Genomic DNA, 22,905 nt, shown 5'->3' with positions numbered 1-22,905 from the left:
TGGGTGTGTTTGTGGGAACAGAACCCTGATTTTAATTACATCCCTTCTGGTTATTCAGATCCTATACTTCTAAGGATCTTGTTTCCTGCCTCTCATATGCCCTACAGAGATACAAAAGAGTTTAAACATTGAAAATACTTGGACACTGGGTTTACAGAGATACAGGTGCAGGGGACTGGGAGCTGCAAGGGAGCTCCTGTAGTTTGTAGGTGACAGAACAGAGGCTCAGAAAAATGTAAGTGACTTGCCCAAGGTCATACAACTAGAACTAAAACCCAGGTCTCCTAAATCCCTCTGCTTTGTATGTCTTTCTGACAGGTAGGTGATTTTTTTTTTCTTTTCAGATTCTCAATAAAGTTATGATTAGAATGAGACCATTCCTTGTGCCTCCTTTGAGCATTGAGGTGGTTGAGGGAAGAGCTCGTAATTGCAGCATTTCCTATGTGATTCTGACTTGGTTTTTTTTTTGGTAGTGGCACGCTAGGGACACGTCATTACTAAACTGGGCAGAAGAGTGACCTCAGCAGATTCAAAGAGACATACAGTGCTGCTCATGCACATTATTGGGGGACATGCCTTCTTGAGGCAAAGCAGGCGGAGGCTTAGGGCATGTAAGGATTGGAAACGTAAAATGAATACAAGTTGAACACTTGTAGAGTGGCTAAAGAGAGTCTTTTTTTTTTTTTTTTTTTTTACTTTCAGTAAGACACTGGTTCTGTGCTAAGCATTAAGCATTCACCGTAGATGTACCGCGAGTGTGCATCCTCCCCACTCCGTGAATGATTTCCTGCTCTCTGTAGTCTCTTTAGTCTGAGGACCTCCCCTCACAAACACTTATTTAATAATGGCACTTAGCTTTTTAATATTTTATTTGATTTCTTTTTTACGGTATTTTTAATTGAACCCTGTTTTAATTACCTTTTTTTTTTTTTTGGTACACCCAAAGCCTGGGTGGGGAAGGAAGGCTTATATGAAATGATTGTTATTACTTCCATTCTTTCTGCTCCGTCTTAATCAAATTATAATTGATTCCGTCCATGTGTAAGTCCTGATTCTCGCGTGCGTGTGTTAGAAAACAGCAAGTGTTGAGTAGGAAATCTGAAAATTCGAATCTAACTGAGAATAAGATTTGTCACCGTCATTACTGAGTGAGGAAAAGAAATTGGGGTAAATTCTTGCTGTCGAATCCTTTGAACCATCAAAGCAGAGTGAAGCCTTCAGACCCATCCACCCAGAGTGATTCTGGGCTACACTGCCCATGGTGGACACAGTGTCATAGGATCAAGAGCTGGAAGGGACCTAGGAGACAATCGGGTCCCTCCCCTGTGTCCGGTCACAGCCCAGGGCAGACACAGCTTATCATGGACATGCTTCACTGTGACCTCCATAAATAAAGCACTTCCTTTATAGCATTTCAGATTTCCAGGGGCAGTTATTGAGTTGCCCTTAGGATAAGAGAATAAACAATCCCATTTCCGTTAACTTCCATTCCCACCTCTACCCTCTTGCAACCCCAATCCAGTTTTTAAAAATTTCACCTATTTGTTTTATGCCCAGCCACTGATTGCAGAGTGATTGCAGCCACCCTGAAGGGGCCTCAGTAGAGAATCACAAAACAAATCTGGCTCACACAGAGATGACTTCTAGCCTCACTGGGTCTCCTTCCTCCCCAGCTGGGTATGCAATGGGCAGCTATTCATCAGGCTGGTAAAATGATTTAGATTTGATGGTCAGAGAAAAAGATTGTCAATCCTGGTAACTGCTTGAAGAAAGAAAAATTATCCCTTAAAAGGATGGCCCTAGCCCTTAGAGATATCTTCCTCTACTTGGGACTTGCTAAAATAGAGTTCCTTATTGAAAAGGCAGTACAAATATTTGAGTTCTGACCATGTACAGTACACAGGGCTGGGCACTGCAGGCCAAGCAAGGCAAATCAAATTGTCTTCTTTTCCTCTTTCATTTCAGCCAAGATACCAACAAATATCACGGGGTGGGATCTACCAAGTTTCCTCCTCTCAGCCTGAGGTGTAGCAAATAGCCACCCCACTATGATTGAAGAGGGAGCTGTATTCAGAGTGGTTAACTACCTTGTCCAAGGTCTGCGGACAAGATTGGTGGGGTAGAGGTGAAATCTGAAAGCCAGTCTCTATCTAACCTGTCCCTTAGTATTTGTCAACCTGGAAAGAAGAATCCAATGGTTTGACACAGAGTTCCATCCTCACCTGTCCTGTGTGAAGCCTGTACTAGGGTGAAAGGAGAGAGTGGAACACCAGGCTGGGGAGAGACAGTCAGCACTACTTATCCCAACGGGCTGAGGACCTGCACAAATGCCAGGACAGTGAGGGTGGAAGGGAGGAAGGTGTGAACCGAGGTGAGGGGGCGGACTGAGACAGGCCATTGGCAATAAAGACAAAATGCCTATGAGTTCACTTCTGGAAACTGATTTCTGAAGTGCTGATGGGATGGTCAGTGCCACTGTCCAACAAATGAGTCGGAAATATGGGTCTGGAATGCAGGAGAGGTATGAAGCTGGAGATTTGGGAGCCATCTGCTTAGAAATTATGGTAGAAATGGGGGCATTGGTAGGACCCTCCTGCTTCCTTCTTTCTAGACATTGAGGGGGACCTTGAGAAAGCCCACTGTTAAAGAGGAAGAGAAGCAAGAGGAGCAACATCACTCAAAGAAACAAGAGGATAATAATCACTCATCATCACGGAAGCCCCGTGAAAAAGGGAGTGGCGGTCAGCAAGCTCTGCAGACGGAGAGACAGAAAGGGCCACTGGGTGGGTTAACAAGGAGAGCCTTGGCCAAGCTAAAATGCTAAAAACCAGCGCCAGGTGTTTCTTTTGGTGGAACAGCTAGAGGGGAAGTGAAGAGGTAGCAGTCACTGGCTTACAGAAAAGAGTGGGACACATGATTTTTGAAAGCAGAAGGATAGAGGAAGTTCCCATACCAGCTAAAACCACCCTCCTGCAGTATTTATAGAACAGGACGGTGCAAAAGCAGAGGGCAGCCCAGCTGGCAGTGCTGGCCCAGCCTCACGGAAGGGCATGATTGAGTCAGCCTAGTCCAGAAACTCAGAGGTGATCATGCTAATCGAGTCCAGGGAAACTGACTACATTATAACACAAATCTTTCTGTTTTACAAAAAGCAATGTCACCACCAACCCCAAGCAAAATGACTTACGTGCCCCAGTTGGTACATCTTCCTCTGAAGGACAATCCCCAAGGGAGCCAAATTATAATCAGAAGGTCACTTGGTGAGCAGGGATTGTAAGAACAAGAGGTGCAGGCAGAGTTGTCCCTTCCATCCTGTGTGAACCCCCACTACTGTGCAGTGACTTCTGTTATTATACTTACAGCACGTAATTCTCCTTTCTGATTATACTATTTCCCAGTACTTGGCATGGGCTCTCTGAGAGCAGATTCTATGTCTTACCTGTGTACGCTGGTGCAGAGTAGTCTGTGTTTATCACATGTTAGACATGACAGAGGATGGATGGATGAATGGATGACAGAAGATCATATAGAAAAGTGAATGGATAGAGAAGAGAATAACATGATTCAACTTAGGCTTTTTTACTTCTAATCACATTGGAATCCTGACTCTCCGAGATTACACTAAGGTCACTTGGGTTGAATTGGGGTTGCTCTAGATCTCTTCAGCCATGAATTTACAGGCAGTTTCTTGGGCTACTTACTTAGCCAGTCTCATTATTTATATTTTATTTTTTTTTAAATTAGGTTCCCCAATGAGGGGCTTGAACTCATGACACTGAGATCAAGACTCGAGCTGAGATCAAGAGTCAAGCACTTAACTGACTTAGCCACTCAGGCACCCCTGTTTTAATTATTTTTTGTTGTAATTGTTCTATTATAAAATAACCTTCTCTCAAATTCTGGAAAAGTCTTTTTGAATAGTAACAGCCAGTGTTTAGACATTTAAATGTATACCAAATGTATACCCATTTATATACATATAAATATACTCCCAAGCTCCTTTTGGAGTTGACATAGCGCCTTTTAAACTACATAGATATTTTTAAGTATAATCTTCATCACACAAATCCTGAGAAGGGCTGGCATTACAAAACCCAGTTTGCTGATGAGTCCCAGAGCACGGAAGCCATAGGCATGGTCAGAATGCAAACCAGGGCTTTTGACTCCAGTGTCTTGTTGAGCGAGCCCAGCAAGGCACCGTGTGATCTCTGGTATACCCCCACAGTTGACATGGCCTCCGAGTGGCCTGGTCATTTGTCCTGTTGATCCATTTTCCTTGGGTCTGTCAAGTCTTAGTTAACAAATGTGGAGCAGTTGCCCAAAGGCCACATTTTTCCAAGGAGGTTGTCCCTGGTTGGGAGACTTTCTAGTTAATTTTCACTAAAAACAAAAAGTCTGTTGCCTTTCCTCCAGGGATTTGCCTGTTGTGCTTCCATCCTCGTATAGGGACTCCTCCTTCGTTGGGGTCCATTACGATCCAGGTGGCACAGTGCCAGATGAGGGGGTTTGAGAGGTGGAGGAAGAGGGTGGACGGTCACGCCCCGCATTGCTGGAGTGAAGAAGAATTTGTGCCTGAGCATGGATCATCTCATCCTCCCAGTCTGTCCTTCTCGCGCTCTTCCATTAACCACGGGGGAGCCATGGTGCAACCTCTGTTTCTTTCTTACTGATTAGTGTAAAGCCATGAAGACAGACCAGCGGCCAAGCATTCAGATTAAAAACAGGAAAAAGGAGAGGAAAGGAAGAAATAGCAAATGTCATGGGAGGTGCCCGCTTTTCACGGAACACTTTGTACCTAAGAAGTGGATGACAATGACTCCGGAAACTCCTGAGTTTTCTTTTCTCTTCTCTAGCCCTTTATGTTCGGACCTCTGGTAGCAGCACTAAGCACCTCTACCTAATAATGGACGCTGGCAGGTAGAGTCAGTGCAGTGAGGGCCTTGGTAAGAGCAGTGAGGTGTTCTGTTTTGTTTCATCCGGGGGAGGTGCTGCAGGAGTTGGGGCGTACAACCCAGAAGCTCGCCTTCGAGTGGTATACATACTCCAAGAGGAGACTTTTCTGGGTCATTTTCAGGCTCACCGACTCTAGAATATGTTGGTACGCCTTTGCATGATCTTGAAAACCAGATGACAAAGGAGGAGTAGCATTGCTCTGCCCATCAGGCAGCTTTCCATCACGTTTGTCTTTTGTGGCCCTTAGAAGAGAAGAGCGACCCCCTGACGCATTCATGCCCTGTTAGCTCTGAGGTAGGGCTGGAGGCCTTTGCATTGCCAATCTCTATGTGAGAAGAAAAAAAACTTACAGTTGGTGCCATCTCCCAATCCAGGTATTGACTAATGACATTTGTTAGAAAATATCAAGTCTACTTTTATTCTATCAAGCAGACACATGGACTGGGTTCACTGCAGAGTGACCCAAGGCAGATTTGGTTCCCATGACTTCCCCCACCCGTCAAAACAAAACAAAAGCACTGCACTCCCCTTTACAAATGCCTCAGTGACAGAATTAAGAATCTACTTTCGGGTTCTAGAAAACGAGGAAGGGATGGAGATGTGCCTCAGATCTGTAGTGTGGGTTAGGAGCAATGAGCATGAGAGTTTGAGTTTTCCAGCCTTGCATAGTACCAGTCTTTACATGGTTCTTCGTGGCAGTCCTTGCAAACCCTACCATGCCATTCTAGAATTCCTTCAATGTACATTGCCTCTTAGGGAATGGGGTACATCCTTTGTTTCCTCCTGTTTCTCAATTCAGTATCTCCCTAGGAGACCACAGCAGAAATAACGGCAGTAGCATTTCTACTGGAAATGCTGGACCGGGTGTCTACTTTATGCCCGCATATACATTAGATGAAGAGTATTTAATCTTTATAGTTGGCAGATGCCATGTGCCATATCCTACAGGTGGGGTTCTGATGTGCAGTCAGCGTGGCCTTTATGTGGGACAGAGAGTCGAACCTAGTCTGCCTCACGCCAGAACACACACCTTCCACTGGACCACATTGCCCGAAATCAGGGATACCTGTTCCACAGGCCCTTCTATTGGACAGCTTGTATCTCCCCTCTGGGGATGTTCATACCCAAAGGGGAGGGGCTGCGTGAGAAAGGAATGTTCATGCATCAGTTAAAATAGGTGTCCTAGCCTCTTGTCTTGCCTTCATATTCACAAATGTTCATTTCTTTTTTTCTCTCTTTTTTCATTCTTCCTAGAGATGATGACTGACAGATTAATATATGTCTAACTACATGTCTCAGAAATCAAAGGGAAGGTGCTGTCAGAATCACTTGTCAGAAAATGAGATTAGGCGCACTTGTCATTTGCTGAGGATTGCAGTCTTTCAGAGATAAGGTTTCATTTAATGAGGGTAAAAAGCCTCCTTTAAAAAAAAAAAAAAGAAGAGGGAAAGAGGGAGTGAGGGTGGGGAGAAAAGGAGTGATGGTTCTTTTTTCTGATGTCAGCCAAGTGTTTTATCACCTAACGTGATCCCGGGGCACCTGGTAGCCCCTGATAATGGCAGCCTGGCCTTCCCCACCCCCTCTGCTGCACAGCCACTTCCAAAGCAGCTGCTGTGACCTGCTCTTACCTCTCTTTGGAAGCTGATGCTCCTTTCCTCTGGGAAGAGGAAGCTAAGCATGCTCTCTAGATTTAAAAGCAGGCTCCAGAAAGCATGTGCTATAAAGGAAATGTATAGTCACATTTCGCAACAAACTATAAAGAATCCACAATGGATTTCAGTGAGATACAGAGCTTGTCTGACAAGTAAAGGGAGAACTAATGAGGAACAGAGCTGGATCCCATTGCAACCAATTGTGTTTTGTTATGGAAAATATTTATCAAGTTCTTTTGCATTTGTCGATTCTCTTAAAAGTGACATGGTAAGATCTCCCGGTATGTGGTATGTGGCGTGATTTACCTCCCAGACCCTACAACTCACGATGGCAATTGCTGTCCCGTTAGTAATCTTCTTTTGGACCTCTGATGTGGCCTGTGCTTGGAAGTATTTCAAACTAATCCCCACCCCCCCACACACACACCCCAAGCATGAAGATGGCCTCAGAGATGAAGGACTTTATTATGGGAAATGCCTGTGACAAACCGGGAAATCCATATTTATTTATTTATGTATTTATTTTTAAGATTTTATTTATTTACTCATAATAGACTTAGAGAGAGAGAAAGGCAGAGACACAGGCAGAGAGAGAAGCAGGCTCCACGCAGGGAACCTACGTGGGACTCGATCCCGGGACTCCAGGATCGCGTCCTGGGCCAAAGGCAGGCGCTAAACCGCTGAGCCACCCAGGGATCCCCCGGGAAATCCATATTTAAAGACATGGTTGTTCCAGTTATCTACTCCAAAACTTAGCAGTGTAGGACAACTCCCCCTTTATCATGCTCTTGGGTTCTGTGGGCCAGGGATTTGGACAGGACACAGCAGAACAGATGGTCTCTGCTCCAGAATGTCTGGGTGACTTGGATGGCCAGGGGCTAGAATCATCTGGAGACAAGTTCCCTCACATGTTCCATGGCTGAGCTTGGCCGGGACTTGCCATGGGGGCACCTCCACAAGTGCTTTCCACATGGCTTGGCCTTTCCACAGATGGCAGCTGGGTTTTGGGGGGACCTTTCTGAGAGGCAGAAGCTGCAAGGCTTCTTCTGACCTCGTCTTAGAGATGGTGGTATTTCTGCCACCGGGTAAAAGCAGTCTTGAATTTGCCAAATTCAAGGGACGGGGTATAACCTCCACCTCTCAACATGAAGGATTTGTAGCCACATTTACCAACTACTATGATGCTTTAAAGGTTTCTTTCTACTCACACCTTCGTTGACTTCCGTGGACAAAATGGTCTGTAAATGCGAAGCATAGGACATTTGGATTATTTACTGCTGATCTGACACGAATGGCTACTCCTCTTTATTAAGAAATACAACTATGTGGGAGGCACCTGGGTGGCTCAGTGGCTGAGCATCTGCCTTTGGCTCAGGTCATGATCCCAGGGTGCTAGGATGGAGTCCCACATCGGGCTCCCCGCAGGGAGCCTACTTCTCCCTCTGCCTGTGTCTCTACTTCTCTCTGTGTCTCTCATGAATAAATAAAATCTTTCAAAAAAAAAAAAAAAGGAAATGCATCTGTATGTATGTATGTATATATGAAATGTCCCTGGGCAGGGATAGTCCTATAGGAAGAGTGAGCCGAAGGCCCATTTAAGCTGCATACTGTAGTTTGAAGGGTGTCTGCCATATCCCTGCCCCTGCCACAGACAGCTGGGGACAGACTTATGCCCTAACGTGTGCCTTTCTGTTTCTCTCTGGTCCTTTTCCATGACACCTCTCAAAAATAGTCTCTACTTACTACTTCTATATTCTTACCATTGATTCACTTATTAACAGGCCTGGCACAGCTTTGTTCTCTGGGTTTCCACTGGGGACCTGCTGCCTTACCAGCCCTCTGCCTTCTTTCAAGCCTTGTCCCCCACGCCCAGACCTCCGATGTATTTTCCACTTCTGGGTCCCCTGAGCCCCCCAAGGACATCTTGCTCTTCCTCGCTTCTGTAGTGATCCTTTATTGATCTCACATCACTCGTCCCGTGGCTGCTTCCCTGGCCCAGGCAGCACGGACGTCTGGTGTTGTCCTTGGCTCTGCTTCTTCCCCCTCAGCAGCCCTGCCCTGGGATGTCCTACCCCGTCTTCTCTACAGGGGTGACACTCTCATTCGTTGGCGCCTCAAGCCCTCGCACCTGAGTTGGGCTTTGCTCATGGTAGTTTAGACTCCTCTTGTCCCCAGCAGTTTCTGGATGTTCCCCAGCCAGCCTCCTCATGCCTCGGTGTTCCTGATTCTGACTGGGTACCCAGGCGTTATCCCTCCTCACCTCCCTGCTTTACACCACATGCATGCCCCTTCAAGGTTTCCTCACCTGCCCCCTGCCCTGGGTCAGCTGGCCTCTCCGGGAGGATGCCCCTTTGGCCTGTGAGTCACTGTTTTCCACGCTCCCCCATGGCACCGTCCCCTCCCGCCATCTTGGTCCCTGTGTTTGTCTTCTGGCCTCCCTTACACTGGAAGGGTCCTAAGGGCAAGTACCATTTTTAGTTTGATTTGGTGTGGTGTAAGTAAAAGTGGTCTTACCGAATGGATAGCCATTAGTATATTGTCCCAAGATGGAGCATATAGTAGGCCACACACTGTTGGAGTTCAGGAAGGACTTTGATGACATGAAGATGCTGACATGGCCTGAAATACTTCCACCTCTCACCTGGCCTGTCAGCTCTCCTTCAGAGGGGTGCCTAGGGAAGCAAGACCTGTAAGGAACAGCAAGAATAGCAGTACCAGCTCTATCTGCTGAGTGCTCACTGTGTGCTAGGTATTGTTCTAGCTGATTTAATCCTTGATGGCTCTGAGGTAGGTACATTATCCTTTCCAGCCTACAGATGAAGAAATGACAAGAAAGTCAAATAACACACTATGTGGTTAGTTGGGTGAATACCTACTGCCCCCAAACAAGCCTCTCTGCAGTCCATGCCAGATGAGTAACTGCCTTCAGCTCCCCAGGAGAGCAGGTCCTCTCCTTTTCCCTTAGCCCACTTTCACTCGTGACCAACCACCAAGCCCAGGGCAATGCCCAGCCCCACCCCCCACCCAGCTGAGCTGAGTCATCACAAATCCTGGAAACAGAAGAACCCGGCATGTGGAGACTTTCTAAGCACAGGTGTGTGTGGGGTTTCAAGGTACAGGGATCCTGTCCACTAGGAGACGTGACCCAATCAGAGTCTTAGATACTGACCACTCAATTTAGCCACCACCAGGAAAGTGCCAGAAGAATATCTGGGGGAGGTTGCCTCTCTCCCACAGAAACCCTATGTGAGTAGATAAGTGAGCAGACACCCCTTGGCACCCCTTAAGAACTGTGTCTTAATACAGTTCAAGAACAACAAGAGATAAAGTAATGGGAGCAAAAGATTACCAGTCAAGGAATACAAATGAAGGGGGCTTGGGTTTTGTTCATACTATTTTTCCATCTTTTCTAGAAGTTTGAGACTTTTCCAAATGAAAAGTTGAATATTATAAAAGAGAAAAAGAAAGAAAGAAAGAAAGAAAGAAAGAAAGAAAGAAAGAAAGAAAGAAAGAAAGAAAGAAAGAAAGAAAGAGAAAGAAAGAAGAGAAAGAAAGGAAGAAGACAAAAGGTTATTCTAAGGATGGGAGTCAACAACAAACACACAGGGAAGTGGTCTGAAGCCAGAGATTTTCTGGTCCATCAAAAGGGAAGCGCCAAGAGAGAAGGAAAAAGCTGGAATTTGAGACATATGGTGCTTCTTAGGGGGGTATTCAGGCTGCTCAAGAGGCTAATTTAAAACTAAATCTTACCCCTGGATCCCTCAGCCCTTAATGTGACCCAAACTTTCCATTACCAAATTCTGAGGATTTAAATCCTGATATAGTGTGCTTGAATTTGGAATCCGCCTCATCAGTTAAAGATCCATCCTATTGAGGCCACATGTGTCTGCGCAATAAGTTCTTTTCAAGCCAAACTTCCATGTTAAAAAAAAAAAGTCCTGAGAGGGAATACATGTGGTCCTCCTCCCCTTCAAGCCCAGTTCAGGCTATTTATTGTTTTATTTGATTGTTGAGAAGTCAGAAACGACTAAATTGGTTCCCAATGTGGTCTGCACATTGCCTTGGCCAGGAATGGTCTGAGGAAGACAAAGCCCAGTTTCACATTTGGTGGTGTTCTGATGTGTGTAGTGGCGGGGAGAGGGTGTGTGTGTGTGTGTGTGTGTGTGTGTAAGGGGTTTAGGGGAAGGTGTGTGTATTTTCTTTCTTTCTGAACTCCTTCCCCTGTGGATTTTAGATTTAAGAGTACGTGATGACACATTTACCCTTTTGGTTTTGCTTTTAAAACGTAAAGCTGACAAATATGTTTAATGGGCCTGTGGTACCAAATGACAGAGGCACAGAGCTTGAGAGATTCACTTGTGCCGTTTTGATGAGGAAGTTAAATTGTACTCACCAGTTGGATTAAATGCAAACCATAGCATACTTCGGACATTTCATTGATTTATCCGGAAATTCTAAGAGAATGGGAACCCCAGAAAAAATAAGTCAAACAGTATGTCCTACTTACATGTTAATAATGTAAACTCCAAGAAAATGGAAAGAGGAAAATGTTATTTCCCCGTGCAGAGACTGTTCTCTGTGTGTAATAACCTAGATGGTAGGTCATACAGAATCATAAGACCTTACATATGGAAGAGCATGAAAGAGAGGAAAAAATTCGTCCCAACCTGTATGCATTTTATTTTTTTTTAAATATTTTATTTATTTATTCATGAGAGAGACAGAGCGAGAGGCAGAGACATAGGCAGAGGGACAAACATGCTCCCTGCAGGGAGCCTGATGTGGGACTTGATCCCAGAAACCTGGAATCACGACCTGAGCCAAAGGCAGATGCTCAATCACTGAGCCACCCAGGTGCCCCCCTGTATGCATTTTGAAAGTGAAGAAAAGGTTTCATGACTTTTCCCCAAAGCCACACCCAGTGGGGACCAAACCTGTTCTAAAATCTGGGTTTTCTGACCTCACTGATCTGGTCCAGTACTCTTGCAGCACCTAACCCTCCCTGTGTCATGGTCTTCAATAGTCCTGCAACCAGTTATTAAAACTCAACCAGAGCCTGCTGCCAGTGAGGATCAGGCCAGTTCTGTAATCCTCATATAGGTCAGTTATTTGCAGTCATTTTCCTGGCCTTACGTTGTGCCTTTAAACCCAGGCAGTTATTTAACAAATGCATGTTGTCAGCTGTAAGTGAGCACTGGTAGCTTAGAGAAAATCCATCACCACCAGTGTGAACTGAAAAACAACTCAGAGCACACAGCCCAGGTGAATGTTGTTTGTAGCTTGATCTTTGCATAAGAAGGACAGCATCGTCCATTAAAATAAAAGCTACCAGCCAACAGCTGTCTTTTCACCAACATCCCCTTCTTGAAGAAAACTCCCTTGCTAGGAAATAAATCGCCTCCTTTACCGGCAGCACAAAGGGAAAGTCTCTGTTACTGAGAGGCGAGTGGCTATTTGAAAGCCTGGCTACAATTTTCCTGTTTTACTAACACTTGTAATTAAATCCGTCAACTCCCTCTAAGATTCTGTGTAAATACCAGATGCTCACTAAATTTTTTTTTTCTCCTGGAGAATGTGAAAAGTTGTACACTAACAGTAGAGGAACTTCAAAGGAGGCGCGGACCTGGGTGAAAGTGAGCCTGGGCCTCGCCTCCCTGTGAATTGGGCGCCCCACGGCAAGGTCCCCTTCCCCCGTCCAACCCGGGCTTTGGGAGGGAGCAGATGGCTCTGAGCCGGCCAGGACGGAGGAGAATCAGCAGGCCTGGCGGGAGGGGAGGCGCCAGGAAGGGAGGGCAGGCCTCGCCTCTCCTCCCTCTGCGGCTGTAGCCTGCTTTTCATGTGCTGTGCTCGTGGCCCCACCAGCTGTCACTTGAATTCATGCACTTGATCGTCTGGGGATCAGAGGAGGAAGTTGGGGATGGCTCAGGGCAAATCTACCCTCTCTACTAGGGGGTGAGAAAATCCTCTCCCAGCACCTGTACTCCTCAGGGGGATCAGATATGTATGATCTTATTTTTCCGCCTTTTCTATAAAAAAAGCGTAACTTTCTTGTCCCAGAGGTGATGGTATTTCAGCAGCCCCCTTTGGGTCTTCAGAATTAAATGTAGTTGCACAGAGTTGTCCTTACCTAAAGAGGAAGCTCAGGAAGTGTTAAGTGAATCCTGAGGGGGAATCAAACCACCATGTCTGGAGTGTGGGTTTCTTGGCATTTGTAATGTAAAAACTGAGAAAAGGTGTTCCTCTCCCCACCCCCTCGCCCCAGCGGATTCACTCTGATTTTCGTGAATTTACTTGAAAACATTGAGCGCTTCGTCTTTGTCATGTGAGCAACCCTCAACATGCCTTACTTCTTAACCGTCCCTGTTCCCCACTGGTTTCGTTGGGCACGTTGCCACACTGGGGGGACATTTCAGATCCGTGGGTTCCGGGGAGACTCTCTTGAACGGGTGAGTTCGTGGAAGGGAGCAGCGAGCACTGACGCAGAGCCCTGGCCCATGCCACCTCAGCTACTTTCAGTTTCTATTTGAAACCAAAAATCACAGAAGAGCTGTCAGATGGCAGCTGTGCATTTGGTAGAAATGAGAATTCCAGATTTTATGCTAATTCGGTTTCAGGTTCCTTTGAACCTGCAGTTTCATGAGGCTGTGCTTAAAACTGCAATCTGTTTTAGATAAAAGAAGGGATTACTAAAGACTTTTTAGTTTTGCAAACATTCGCAGCCTCTAAAAGGAAGGGGAGAGATCAGATTTATTCTTTCATTAACATTGTCACGTTAAGTTTTCTTCTACTTTATCAAACAGAAAACTATTTCTTATTTTAGGCAAGATTTTCCTGATTTCAGGATTTTCGCGTTGCCATTATTTATCTTTGTCTCAGTAGTGTTCCTGCTGTAACCTCAGGGTCCCCGCCATTCCCTCATAGAGGCAAGAAAGCAAAGGTGATGCTCATGGTTGCCTCTCCTCCTGCCCTGTGTTCACCCGCTTCCTCTTTCTGAATGTTGGGGCTGACCCAGATGGTTATCTCACTTACCTATTGCCTTGTAACAAAGTACAGATTTACTACCTTAAAACACATGTATTTATTTGCTCCTATTTGGCCATGTGGTCAGGACCCTACAGAGATACTTTCTCTCTGTTGCACATGGCCTCAGCTCAGGCAAGCTCAACTGGGCTGGGGGAGCCAAACCCAAGATGTTTATCCACATGGTTGGCGAGTTGTTACACGCTGTTGGCTGGGAACTCAACTAGGTCTTTGGTCCCAAGCCCTGAATTCTTCCCCATGTGGGTTTGCTTAGGCTTCCTCACAACATGGTGACCGGGTGCCAAAAGGAGAGAAGCAGAAGCTGCCAGGCCTTCTTAACACCAGAGCTATGAAGCTCCAGAATGTCACTTCCTCCATATTCTACTGGTCAAGAGAGTTGCAGGTCCAGCCCCGGTTCCAGGATAGAGGACTCAGCTCCACCTTCTCGTGGGAGAATAGCATGCAGGTACAGAGGTATTAGAGGCCATGTTTAGAGCGTAGCTACCACCGTGATGGGCAGTTTAATCCATTTTCAAGAGAATTTACGTGTGTTCTAATGTTACCCTTATCAATGGAGGGCTTCCATATTCTGTGAAATCCTAAATTGGTGGCAGTTTGTTGAAAGGTCTTTATAGTTTATTTATGAGATAATGTCTTTGTTCTTTTAGTGGGTAGAGATGTGTTTATTCATCAGCTTGTTGCTCTATTACTGTTCATTGATCATCTATTGCTCATGAGGCATTCCATAGCAGATGTTAAGGGGAATGGTGACGGTGGGGCGGTGAGGGTATTAGGGCACAGTCCTGGCCCTTAAGGGATTGAATTTTGGCTCTCCAGAGCAGCATCTTGTGCCCACTAAGGAAATGTAGGCCCCTAGAGGAATGCCAATGTCCAGAGGTGAGCCAGGAAACAGGTAATACATTGTCAGACATCGTCTTGAATGTATTTCCCCTAAGGAAGCCCTCAAGATAACTTGAAGTTTGGAGCAGAAGTGCTGATTTAATTAATTTGCAGCAGAGGTCTATAATTGGAAGTCATACAGGACCAGAGAGGAATTAACAGGTCTTCCTAGGCTTGCAGGCTTGCCCATACCCTGAGTAACCGCAGTATGTGATCACAGCAACTGGCATTTGTATAGCAGTTGACCATTCCTAAAGTCTGCTCGTTTGACTCATAGCCACGGAGGCAGAGTCTCTTGTAATGACCACATCAGACTTTTCCACTCCGTATTGACAGTTTGCAGGGGACAGGGAGAACGGCTGAGATCAGAATGAGGGTGAAAATCAGAAACAGTCATCAACAGGAATGCTTTCAGGAAAGCTAAACCAAGGGAATTCTTTGATATTCTAGCTGCCCCACATAGTACCCCAGCAACTGGGTGAGTCACCAAAACAGTAGAAGTAAATGTTGCGTTCTTGCCCAACAAGAATTTCTGCGGATAAATATTTGGACCATCAGGATAGTACCAAGTGAAGCTAAAATGAAAGCACAGAAGCTTTGTTGGGTCCATATGCATCAATAGACATGGAGGAATAGAATTCCCAGGCTCCTAAAGATTAGTGAGACCTGAGGTTACATTTTTCCGTGGCAAAAGAGCAAACCCCTTGAGAGAAGGTCGTAGGGAAAGAAAATGCTGACGTGCGGCCAGCCACTATTTCTCACATTACTTTTGCAGATGACCGGCACCTTTCAAACTACAAAGCCCATGGAGGTCAACTACTCACATATCCTACCTCTATTAGCACAGCTGACACAGCCTTCCCATGGATCTTGGGGCCTCTCTAGATTTTAGGTATCAGAATTTATTTTGACTTAGATCTTGAATTGACATATTCCAGCATTGAGAGTATGTGGAATTCCAGGTTTGGCCAAGGGGGCAGAGAATCGAGACTCCCCATGTCGTGTGGACGGTAGAACACGGTACAGTGAAGAAGTGATACTCCATATCAGATCAGGTCTCTAGACCCCAGGTCACAAACACCCACCGGTATGGAGTGGTGTCATCAAGGTGTGACCAAAGCACAGGGAAGGCCCAGCCTCAGAGTCCATATCTCATGCATTTGGGCAAAAAAATAAGATGCCTCTAGGCGACATGAGCAAAGACTGGATGTATTTTTATTTTTCATTGCTTTTCTTTGTGGGCTTGTCAGATTCTGAATATTAATATTTTAATGTAGATTCGGTGGTTAAGTAAGAGATAGTTTATGGGTTTTATACTTTTCTCCCTTTGTAGTTTATAGTACACTGTGAAGTTTGAAAGTAAAATTCTTTTTCTTGACTTCTACACTTGGAAAATATTTATTCCCCCCTGCGTCTCAATAGTATGCATCATAAACTAACCCAGTTCGGTTTATTTACTTCCCTCTTGTTGCAGCCCCATGATCAATTGTAGCAACACAGGCATATAGTGGTAGAGGCTTTTGCTTTACAACAGTAAGAGCATAAGATATTGTAGCCTCCTTTCAGACTGATAAGTAATGAAGCTTCCATTTTAAAATTGCCAGTGCAGAAGGGGTGGGGGCCGCAGAGCAGAGGGGCTGGGGGCCACCCGGGGGTTGACTAGCCATGCATCACTAGGGGAGGCAATCAAGATCTACAGTTTAAAATGAATTGGCCTATGCAGGAGAAATCCCTAGGCCCCAGAGAGAGTTTTAATCTCGTTGGGCTAGACATCACAGAAGGCACCATGTCAGGAGTTAACGGAGGTAGGAAGCAGGACAGTGTTGGCAAAGGGGCAATTTCCTGCTTCCTGGTGGTGAGCAACCTGTTGACTCCAGTTCTCCAAGCTAGGACTCCTGGTCACCTGCCATGGGTAAGGACCAGTGGGCCCTCTGGGGGCAAACTGCAAGTCCCTCTGGGCTTCTCGGTGGTGTCTTCTGCCCTGAGTCTCCCTTCACTTTATCAGGTACCCTGATGCTTGTCAGGCACCCGTACCATTACCAGCAGGCTGGGAAAACCTCAGCTACCTATTCATTGTCTCCCATCGGACAGGTATTGAAGGAAGCCTCCTGGTACAACACTAGGTACTGGACAGGTCATCAAATCCAAGATGTGAATTCTATCTGCAAGAAACCGGGTTGGTTCGGAAAGAAGGCATATCACGGGGAATAGGCTAGTATTATATCCTGACAAACAGATAACAAAGAGCTGAGCACTCAGGCCCCTGTAGGTTCCTTATCCCGCTACTATGCTCTGGCATGAATAAAGATGTGCGAGACCTAGTCTTCGATGGTCAAGTTTAAAATCGCATTGAGGTGGTGGGTAGCCCCCACAAAGAAAAGGAATAAAAGAAAGCAAAACACGCCTCCGCACCAGTAAGAAACCACTCGTATAGTCACAGATGAGCCTGTTTAAGTCAGAAATTACAATTCAGCACATCAAAATGACATAATTGGGATGAATGCTATTTTACGTTCAAAGAAGTTGAAGCTCTTACCATTAGGAGGTGGATTACATCTTGTAGCCTGGTGAACTCTTACAGCATTTTGCTTGAGTCAGGATTGGATTTTACCATCTATCAAGGAGATCCACATCGCTCCCATCCCACCAGCCTTACTAGTGACCTAGGCTGTCCAGTCTCCTGGTACAATCCCGTCTGAAAGGACTGTTTGCAGTACAGCCTGTGTGGTTGGGGCTCCCTAATACAGGTGGTGCAAACCACTGTCCCCACTTTCTGGGACTGGTGTAATTTTTGAGTGTTCAGGTGGTGGTTCACATCGAAAGAATCCAGTAGAGGGCATGACCGGTAGAGTGGACATTGCACCCATACTAGATTATGTTTTTGTTTTGTTGGCCTCTACAGTAATCAAAAAAGAGTGCCATCCTCAATCATGACAGTCAACACATAAAGCCACTTACTTAAGTGCCAGGTGTCATTACTGCCACCCTCGAGGTATGGGTACTGTTGCCCCCATGCCTCAGATGAAGAAAATACAGCATGGAGAGTGAAGAGATTTTCCTAAGGTCTCCTGGCGCAGAAACAAGAGGGTCATGATGTCAACCAGACACTGGCTCTTAACAACTCCACCCAAAGAATGGATAGAAACTTGTATTTCCAAAGCTTGAAGAGCTTTAGAATTTGAAAAGGTCAAACTCCTAGGGACACAGAAATAAATCAGGTAGGGTGACATCTTTCCCAAGGTTAGTTGAAAACAGAATCAGATGTCATCACTCCTCTTTAATGGTCTTCTTCTACCACGTAATTTAAAATACAGAAGCTCGAGGGACACCTGGCTGGCTCAGTCAGTAGTTGTGTATGACTGTCAATCTCGGGGTTGTGAGTTTGAGTCCCATATTGGGCATAGAGTTTTCTTTTAAAAAATTAAAATAAATAAAATATAGCAGCATTTTCGTTAAGACTTCCTCTTTCTTTAAATTCCCTCCACCTGCCCAGTCACCAGCCCATGTCCTGTTAGGGAATGCCTGAAGTTCATTATGTTTAGGAGAGAGGACACCACAAAATTAACGAGCTTTTTCTATATAAGACGCTCCACCGAAGGTCAAAATTTATAAGAAATTTTTTACCAAAAAAATGTTTAATCTCAGCCTGGTAATTTGTAAAACAAAGGGAATCAAATCACATTTTAGGCTTTAAAACTTTGCCATTTTACATTGATAGAGAAGAACTTCCATTAGTTTAAAAACAAATCTTCAGATGTATTTTGAGACTTGAGGAAGATGACTCCATATTTTAATTTAGCTCAGGTTTGCTATGTGTGTGTTTGTTTTTAAAATTTAGCTGGGAAATCATAAACTTGGCTAAGGTCTTTGATCATATATTAAAATTTGGCTTTGTTTCTGAAATAATTGATCTAATGCTGGAAAGACCATCGAGTCCATATTCTTGCTATCTGTGTCCTATTAGCGTACCCACCTTGTAACACTTGCCCTCCTCAGATCTGGTTCAGGCAGAAGGTGATATTAAGAGGCCATGAGGGCTTTGGTATGTTAAACCTTCTGAATATAGCATAGTGACCGCCTGCCACCTCTTTTTGTTTAAATTAAAGATTATTTATTTCAGAGAGCATGCACGTGCACAAGTTGAAGGTAGGGGCAGAGGGAGAGAGAATCTCGAGCAGACTTCGCACTGAGCGTGGAGCCTGATGCAGAGCTCGATCCCCACCACCCTGAGATTAGGACCTAAGCCAAAACCAAGAGTCAGACACCTCACTGACTGAGCCACCCAGACGCCCCCCGCCTGCCACCTTTAGATGAAAAGGACAATAAAAGGAAGCTAAGTTCCTTAAGGAAAAACAACCACCACCACCACGTGAGGAATCTTGATTCTTGAAAGTCAGGCCTCTGACTGGGATCCAGCCACCCAGAGTGATTATTCTTTTTCCTGCCCTTTCCTTCTTTCTTCTTCATACTTCTCCCACTGTCTTGTTTGTCTTCCTTTCCAATGTTGACACTTATTCTCGCCCTTCCAGAAAGAAGGAGGAATAGAACAACCTGGAAACCAGTCAGAACAGACTCGTTCCTGTGTCTGGGGAGAGGCTTAGGAAGGGAACCAGCTGAGCAATGGTGGTGGCCAGGCAGGGCAAGGGCCACGGACGGGCGCCAAGGGACCGAATGTGAACATAGGGTGCAGAGGCCGCTTCTGTGGGTTCTCTGGAGGCTTGACAATTGGCCTTTCCATATTCCTCCCGATTACAAATAATCAAATATGGGGACACATGCAGATTTATCCCAGGCTTTTCTGAGATATAATCGCTGCTAATCAGAGATGACGATCTAATGCAAGGTATGGTAAAGTGTCAGAAAGGCCACCTGATAAAAGCACTGTGGAAGGGCTAAGTGGTTGTTTTCGTTGGTCAGCTAAGTTCCCCCACGCTTTTGTGCATCTCCGTTTACCCTGTGGGGGACCTGGCAGGAGCTCTGGCAATCTCTTCCCTGTAATATTGATTTTATTAGAGCAACAAGACAAGAAAACCATCCCATTCTGATTGCTCCAAAAGAAACAACATTTTAATGTCTTTTCTTGAAAAGTTAATGTTTGCCTTTGAGCTATCTTTTTGCTCCAGAAACAGCTTGAAAATGAATGCCCCTAGCCTGAGGGCCTCAGCTGGGTTTTGTGACATCTTCTAAGCAATTGGAAAATCCAAGTCCAAACTTAGGCCTTCGGTTGAGGCAGCTTTTCTTCGGACTCCTTTGGGGGGTAGAGGTAGAGAAAAATGGCTAGTACCTATCTTTAAAAAAATAAATAAATAAATGTCTTTAGAAACACCACATAGTGTTACCAGTTGGGGAGGGGGGTCAGGCTAGAGAGAGAGAAGAGACCCTCTTTATTTCCAAAATTCCGTATATATGGAGGTTAAAGAAAAACTTAGGCCATACTGCACGTACCCCCCGTTTCCCCCAGAGAGGTTTTTCGGGAGTGCCGTGAAATCAAACTGTGATGGATGTTGAACTTCAAAGAGTTGAGGAAGGGACATTACTGCTTTAAGCCAGTCTCCGTGGCATTTGTATGTGATGAACATCTCTCCCAAGGCCCATTCCTTCCTCCCTTCTCTGCTGTACTCCAGGTACCAGCGGCGCCAGCAAGGACATCAGGAACCGTTAGCTGCCCTCACTCCCCACCCATGTGCCTGCTCCGCCGGAGAACCCTTCCCAGATATGATCTAGAACTTGCTTGCCCTCTTTTTTTCCCCTGTGCGGGGAAGATCACAGCAACTTTTCCTGTGCACTAAAGAGGGACCCCGCCAGGCTGCAGGTGTGGGATTAAAACTCCAGATTGCAGAGGGTCTCGTCACCCCCTTGTATGGCTTAGGACCTTTTCAGGGCCTCTGTGGGTCAAGATAGCAAATAAGGAAGCCACAGTTCTGCAGAGGGGCTCCCAGGCTAGACCGAGGGAGCTGAGTATGCTCTGACAGGAGTGGGTTGCATAGGGGAACCCACCCAACACCAAGCTGGTGCTCAGTGAGCCCCCCACAGCCTCCTTTCTAGATCCTGCTCTGGGCACTAGAGTCCGCATGGGTGATAAACAATAGAGTGACAGTAATTACTGCCCATTTAGCGAGGCCATGGCACCGCAGTCATCCCTTCCCTACATTTGGTAGACGCCCCGGGGAGCCAGCCTGCTGGGGTTTTGTGGTTGTGAGGTGTACAAATGTCGGTGGGCTTGAAGAATAAGGGGGCGGGGGTGTCATCCCTGGGACTTAACAAACTGCATCGAGCCTCTGATCTGGGTGGGAGTGAGGCTCGATGAGGACCTTTCTGTTCCCGTACTGGCCTCTGACGGCCACCCCGTTCATTTTCGACAGCGTACTTACTGTGGGCAGGTGTTGCGCGCCTACTGTGTGCCGGGCGCCTCCCCTGCATCCATCACCGCCGGCGAGCCCGCTCTCCGCGCCGGAGACCTGCCTCGTGTCGGTGCAACGCCCGGCTGCGGGCCTGGTGGCGTTTGCCGGCCGCGGCGCAGTGCTGGAAGCGGGGCCGCGGCGGGGGCGCCGAGCGAGCGGTGCCCGCCCGCGGGGACCCGGGCCCGAGGCGCGAGGCGGGGGCGGGGGCGGGGGCGGGGGCGGGGGCGCGGCGGCTGCAGGCGTGGAGCCCGGGGACTGCGCCCCCGCGGGGCCGACCGGGCGCCGGGGCCGAGAGGAGGGGCGGCGCGGGGCGGCGCGGGGCGGGGCGCGCGGGGCGGGGCGGGGCGGGGCGGGGGCGGGGGCGGGGCGGCGGCCCCGGCGGTCGGCTGGGCGCGCCGAGGAAGTCCCGCTCCGAGAGCTCGGGCGTCGGGCGGAGGCGCGCTCGGCGCAGTCGGGGAGCCGGGTCCGGAGCGGGGCCCCTCCTGCCGCCTGCAGCCCGGAGCCCGCGGCGCCCGCCGCCGATGGAGTTCACCTGAGCCGGGAGCCGGGAGCCGGGAGCCGGGAGAGGCAGGCGCCGCGAGCGGAGCGCGGCCCGGAGCCCAGGCAGCCCCGGCGCCCCTCGGCCAGGTCGGCGGCGGGTACAGGCTCCGCAGCGCCTGCCTCCAGCGACCGGGACCCGGACCGGGACCGGGACCGGGGGCGGGACCGCGACCCGCGACCCGGGGCGGGGGCGGGGGCGGGGGCGGGAGCGGAGCGCTCGGGCCGCGGCGCTGCTGGAGAGGCGGGACCGGCGTCGGGGAGCCCCGGGCGGCCGCCGGGGAGAAGCCGCCGCCGCCGCCGCCGCGCGCCCTCCTCCTCCTCCTCCTCCTCCTCCTCCCTCTCCCTCCTCCCTCCCTCCGCACATGGTCTCCTTTGTCCTGTCGCCGCCGCCGCCGCCTCGCTCTTAGCTCCGCGCGCCGCGGCCGCGGCTCGGGCCGCTGCTCCCCGCCTCGCCCGCCCCCGGCCGCCCGGGACGCCGCTCGGGTCTTGGAGCCGCAGGAGGCCCCGGGGCAGCGGCGGGCGCGGACCGTGCGCTCCCCCGCCCGCGCCCCGGCCCCGGCCCCGGCCCCGGCCCCGGCCCCGGCCCCGCTGGATGTGTGCGCGCCGCTGGCCCCCGGCCCCGGCCCCCGGCCCCCGCCCGCCGCCAGTCTCGCTCCTGCGGCTCCGGGCCCCGCGCATCCGCCGTCAGACTTTGGCGAGGAACCGCCGACGACTTGCGGACGCAGCCCGGGCGGAGTTGGGCGTTTTCCCTTCGAGTGTCGGGCGGGTGTTTACCCTGGTCGCTGCCGCTGCCCCGCCGTGAGCCCGCTGCGGAACCGAGCCATGAACTTGGGGCCGACAGGACCGCTTGACCCCTCGCGACCAGGTAATGCCGCCGGGGGTGCGGCCGCTCGCCGGGCCCCGCGCTCGGAGGGAGGCGGCCGGGCCGGGGGTCTTTGTTGCGGCGGCCGGGCCCGCGGGCAGGGCAGGGCAGGGCAGGGCAGGGCAGGGCAGGGGCGGCAGCGGCGGGCGCCTCGCGTCTGGCGCGCCGGCCCCCGCCCCCTCCCCGCTCCCCCCTGCCCCTCCCCCCTCCCCCCCCGCCCCCTCCTCCCCTCCGCGGCCCGGTCGCCCGCCTTTGTACTTCCCTCGGCCGGCCTGGGCCGGGGAGCGGCGGCGCGGCGGGGGCCGGGGCCGGGGGGCCGGGGCCGGGGGGCCGGGGGGCCGGGGTCCGGGGGCCGCAGTCCGCCCGCCGCCTCCCGCCCCGCGGGGCTCGCGCCGGCCCGGGCCGCAGGCCGAGGCGCTGCCCCTGGAGGTCGGGTCCCGGCCGCACGCGGCGCCGGCGGTCGGGGGGGTCTGCACGCGGTGCCGGCGCGGCTGCCGGGGGACTCGCGCTCAAGTTTCCCGGAGGCTCTCGGTTTCTTGCTGGGAAGTCCCGCTTCCCGAGGGCGCGGGCGCGGAGG

The 22,905-nt window shown here is 49.0% G+C and overlaps 1 protein-coding gene and 1 long non-coding RNA gene across 12 annotated transcripts in view; one reads left to right on the top strand and one right to left on the bottom strand.

Annotated features, from left to right (window-relative positions):
- Positions 1 to 22,905, top strand: part of AUTS2 (activator of transcription and developmental regulator AUTS2) — a 1,128,325-nt gene that overhangs the window by 1,017,635 nt on the left and 87,785 nt on the right. The gene's annotated exons all lie outside the window — the stretch shown is intronic.
- On the bottom strand, positions 908 to 21,064 carry LOC102154710. The gene is made up of 3 exons (XR_005360504.1): positions 20,897 to 21,064; positions 9,120 to 9,277; positions 908 to 5,278 (listed from the first exon to the last, which is right to left on the bottom strand). It is a non-coding gene; the product is annotated as an uncharacterized LOC102154710 (long non-coding RNA).

The sequence above is a fragment of the Canis lupus genome, chromosome 6, assembly GCF_011100685.1.
Source record: "Canis lupus familiaris isolate Mischka breed German Shepherd chromosome 6, alternate assembly UU_Cfam_GSD_1.0, whole genome shotgun sequence".
Taxonomy (NCBI): domain Eukaryota; kingdom Metazoa; phylum Chordata; class Mammalia; order Carnivora; family Canidae; genus Canis; species Canis lupus.
The sequence above is the reverse complement of the archived record's forward strand: the minus strand, read 5'-3'. Positions and strand labels throughout refer to the sequence as shown.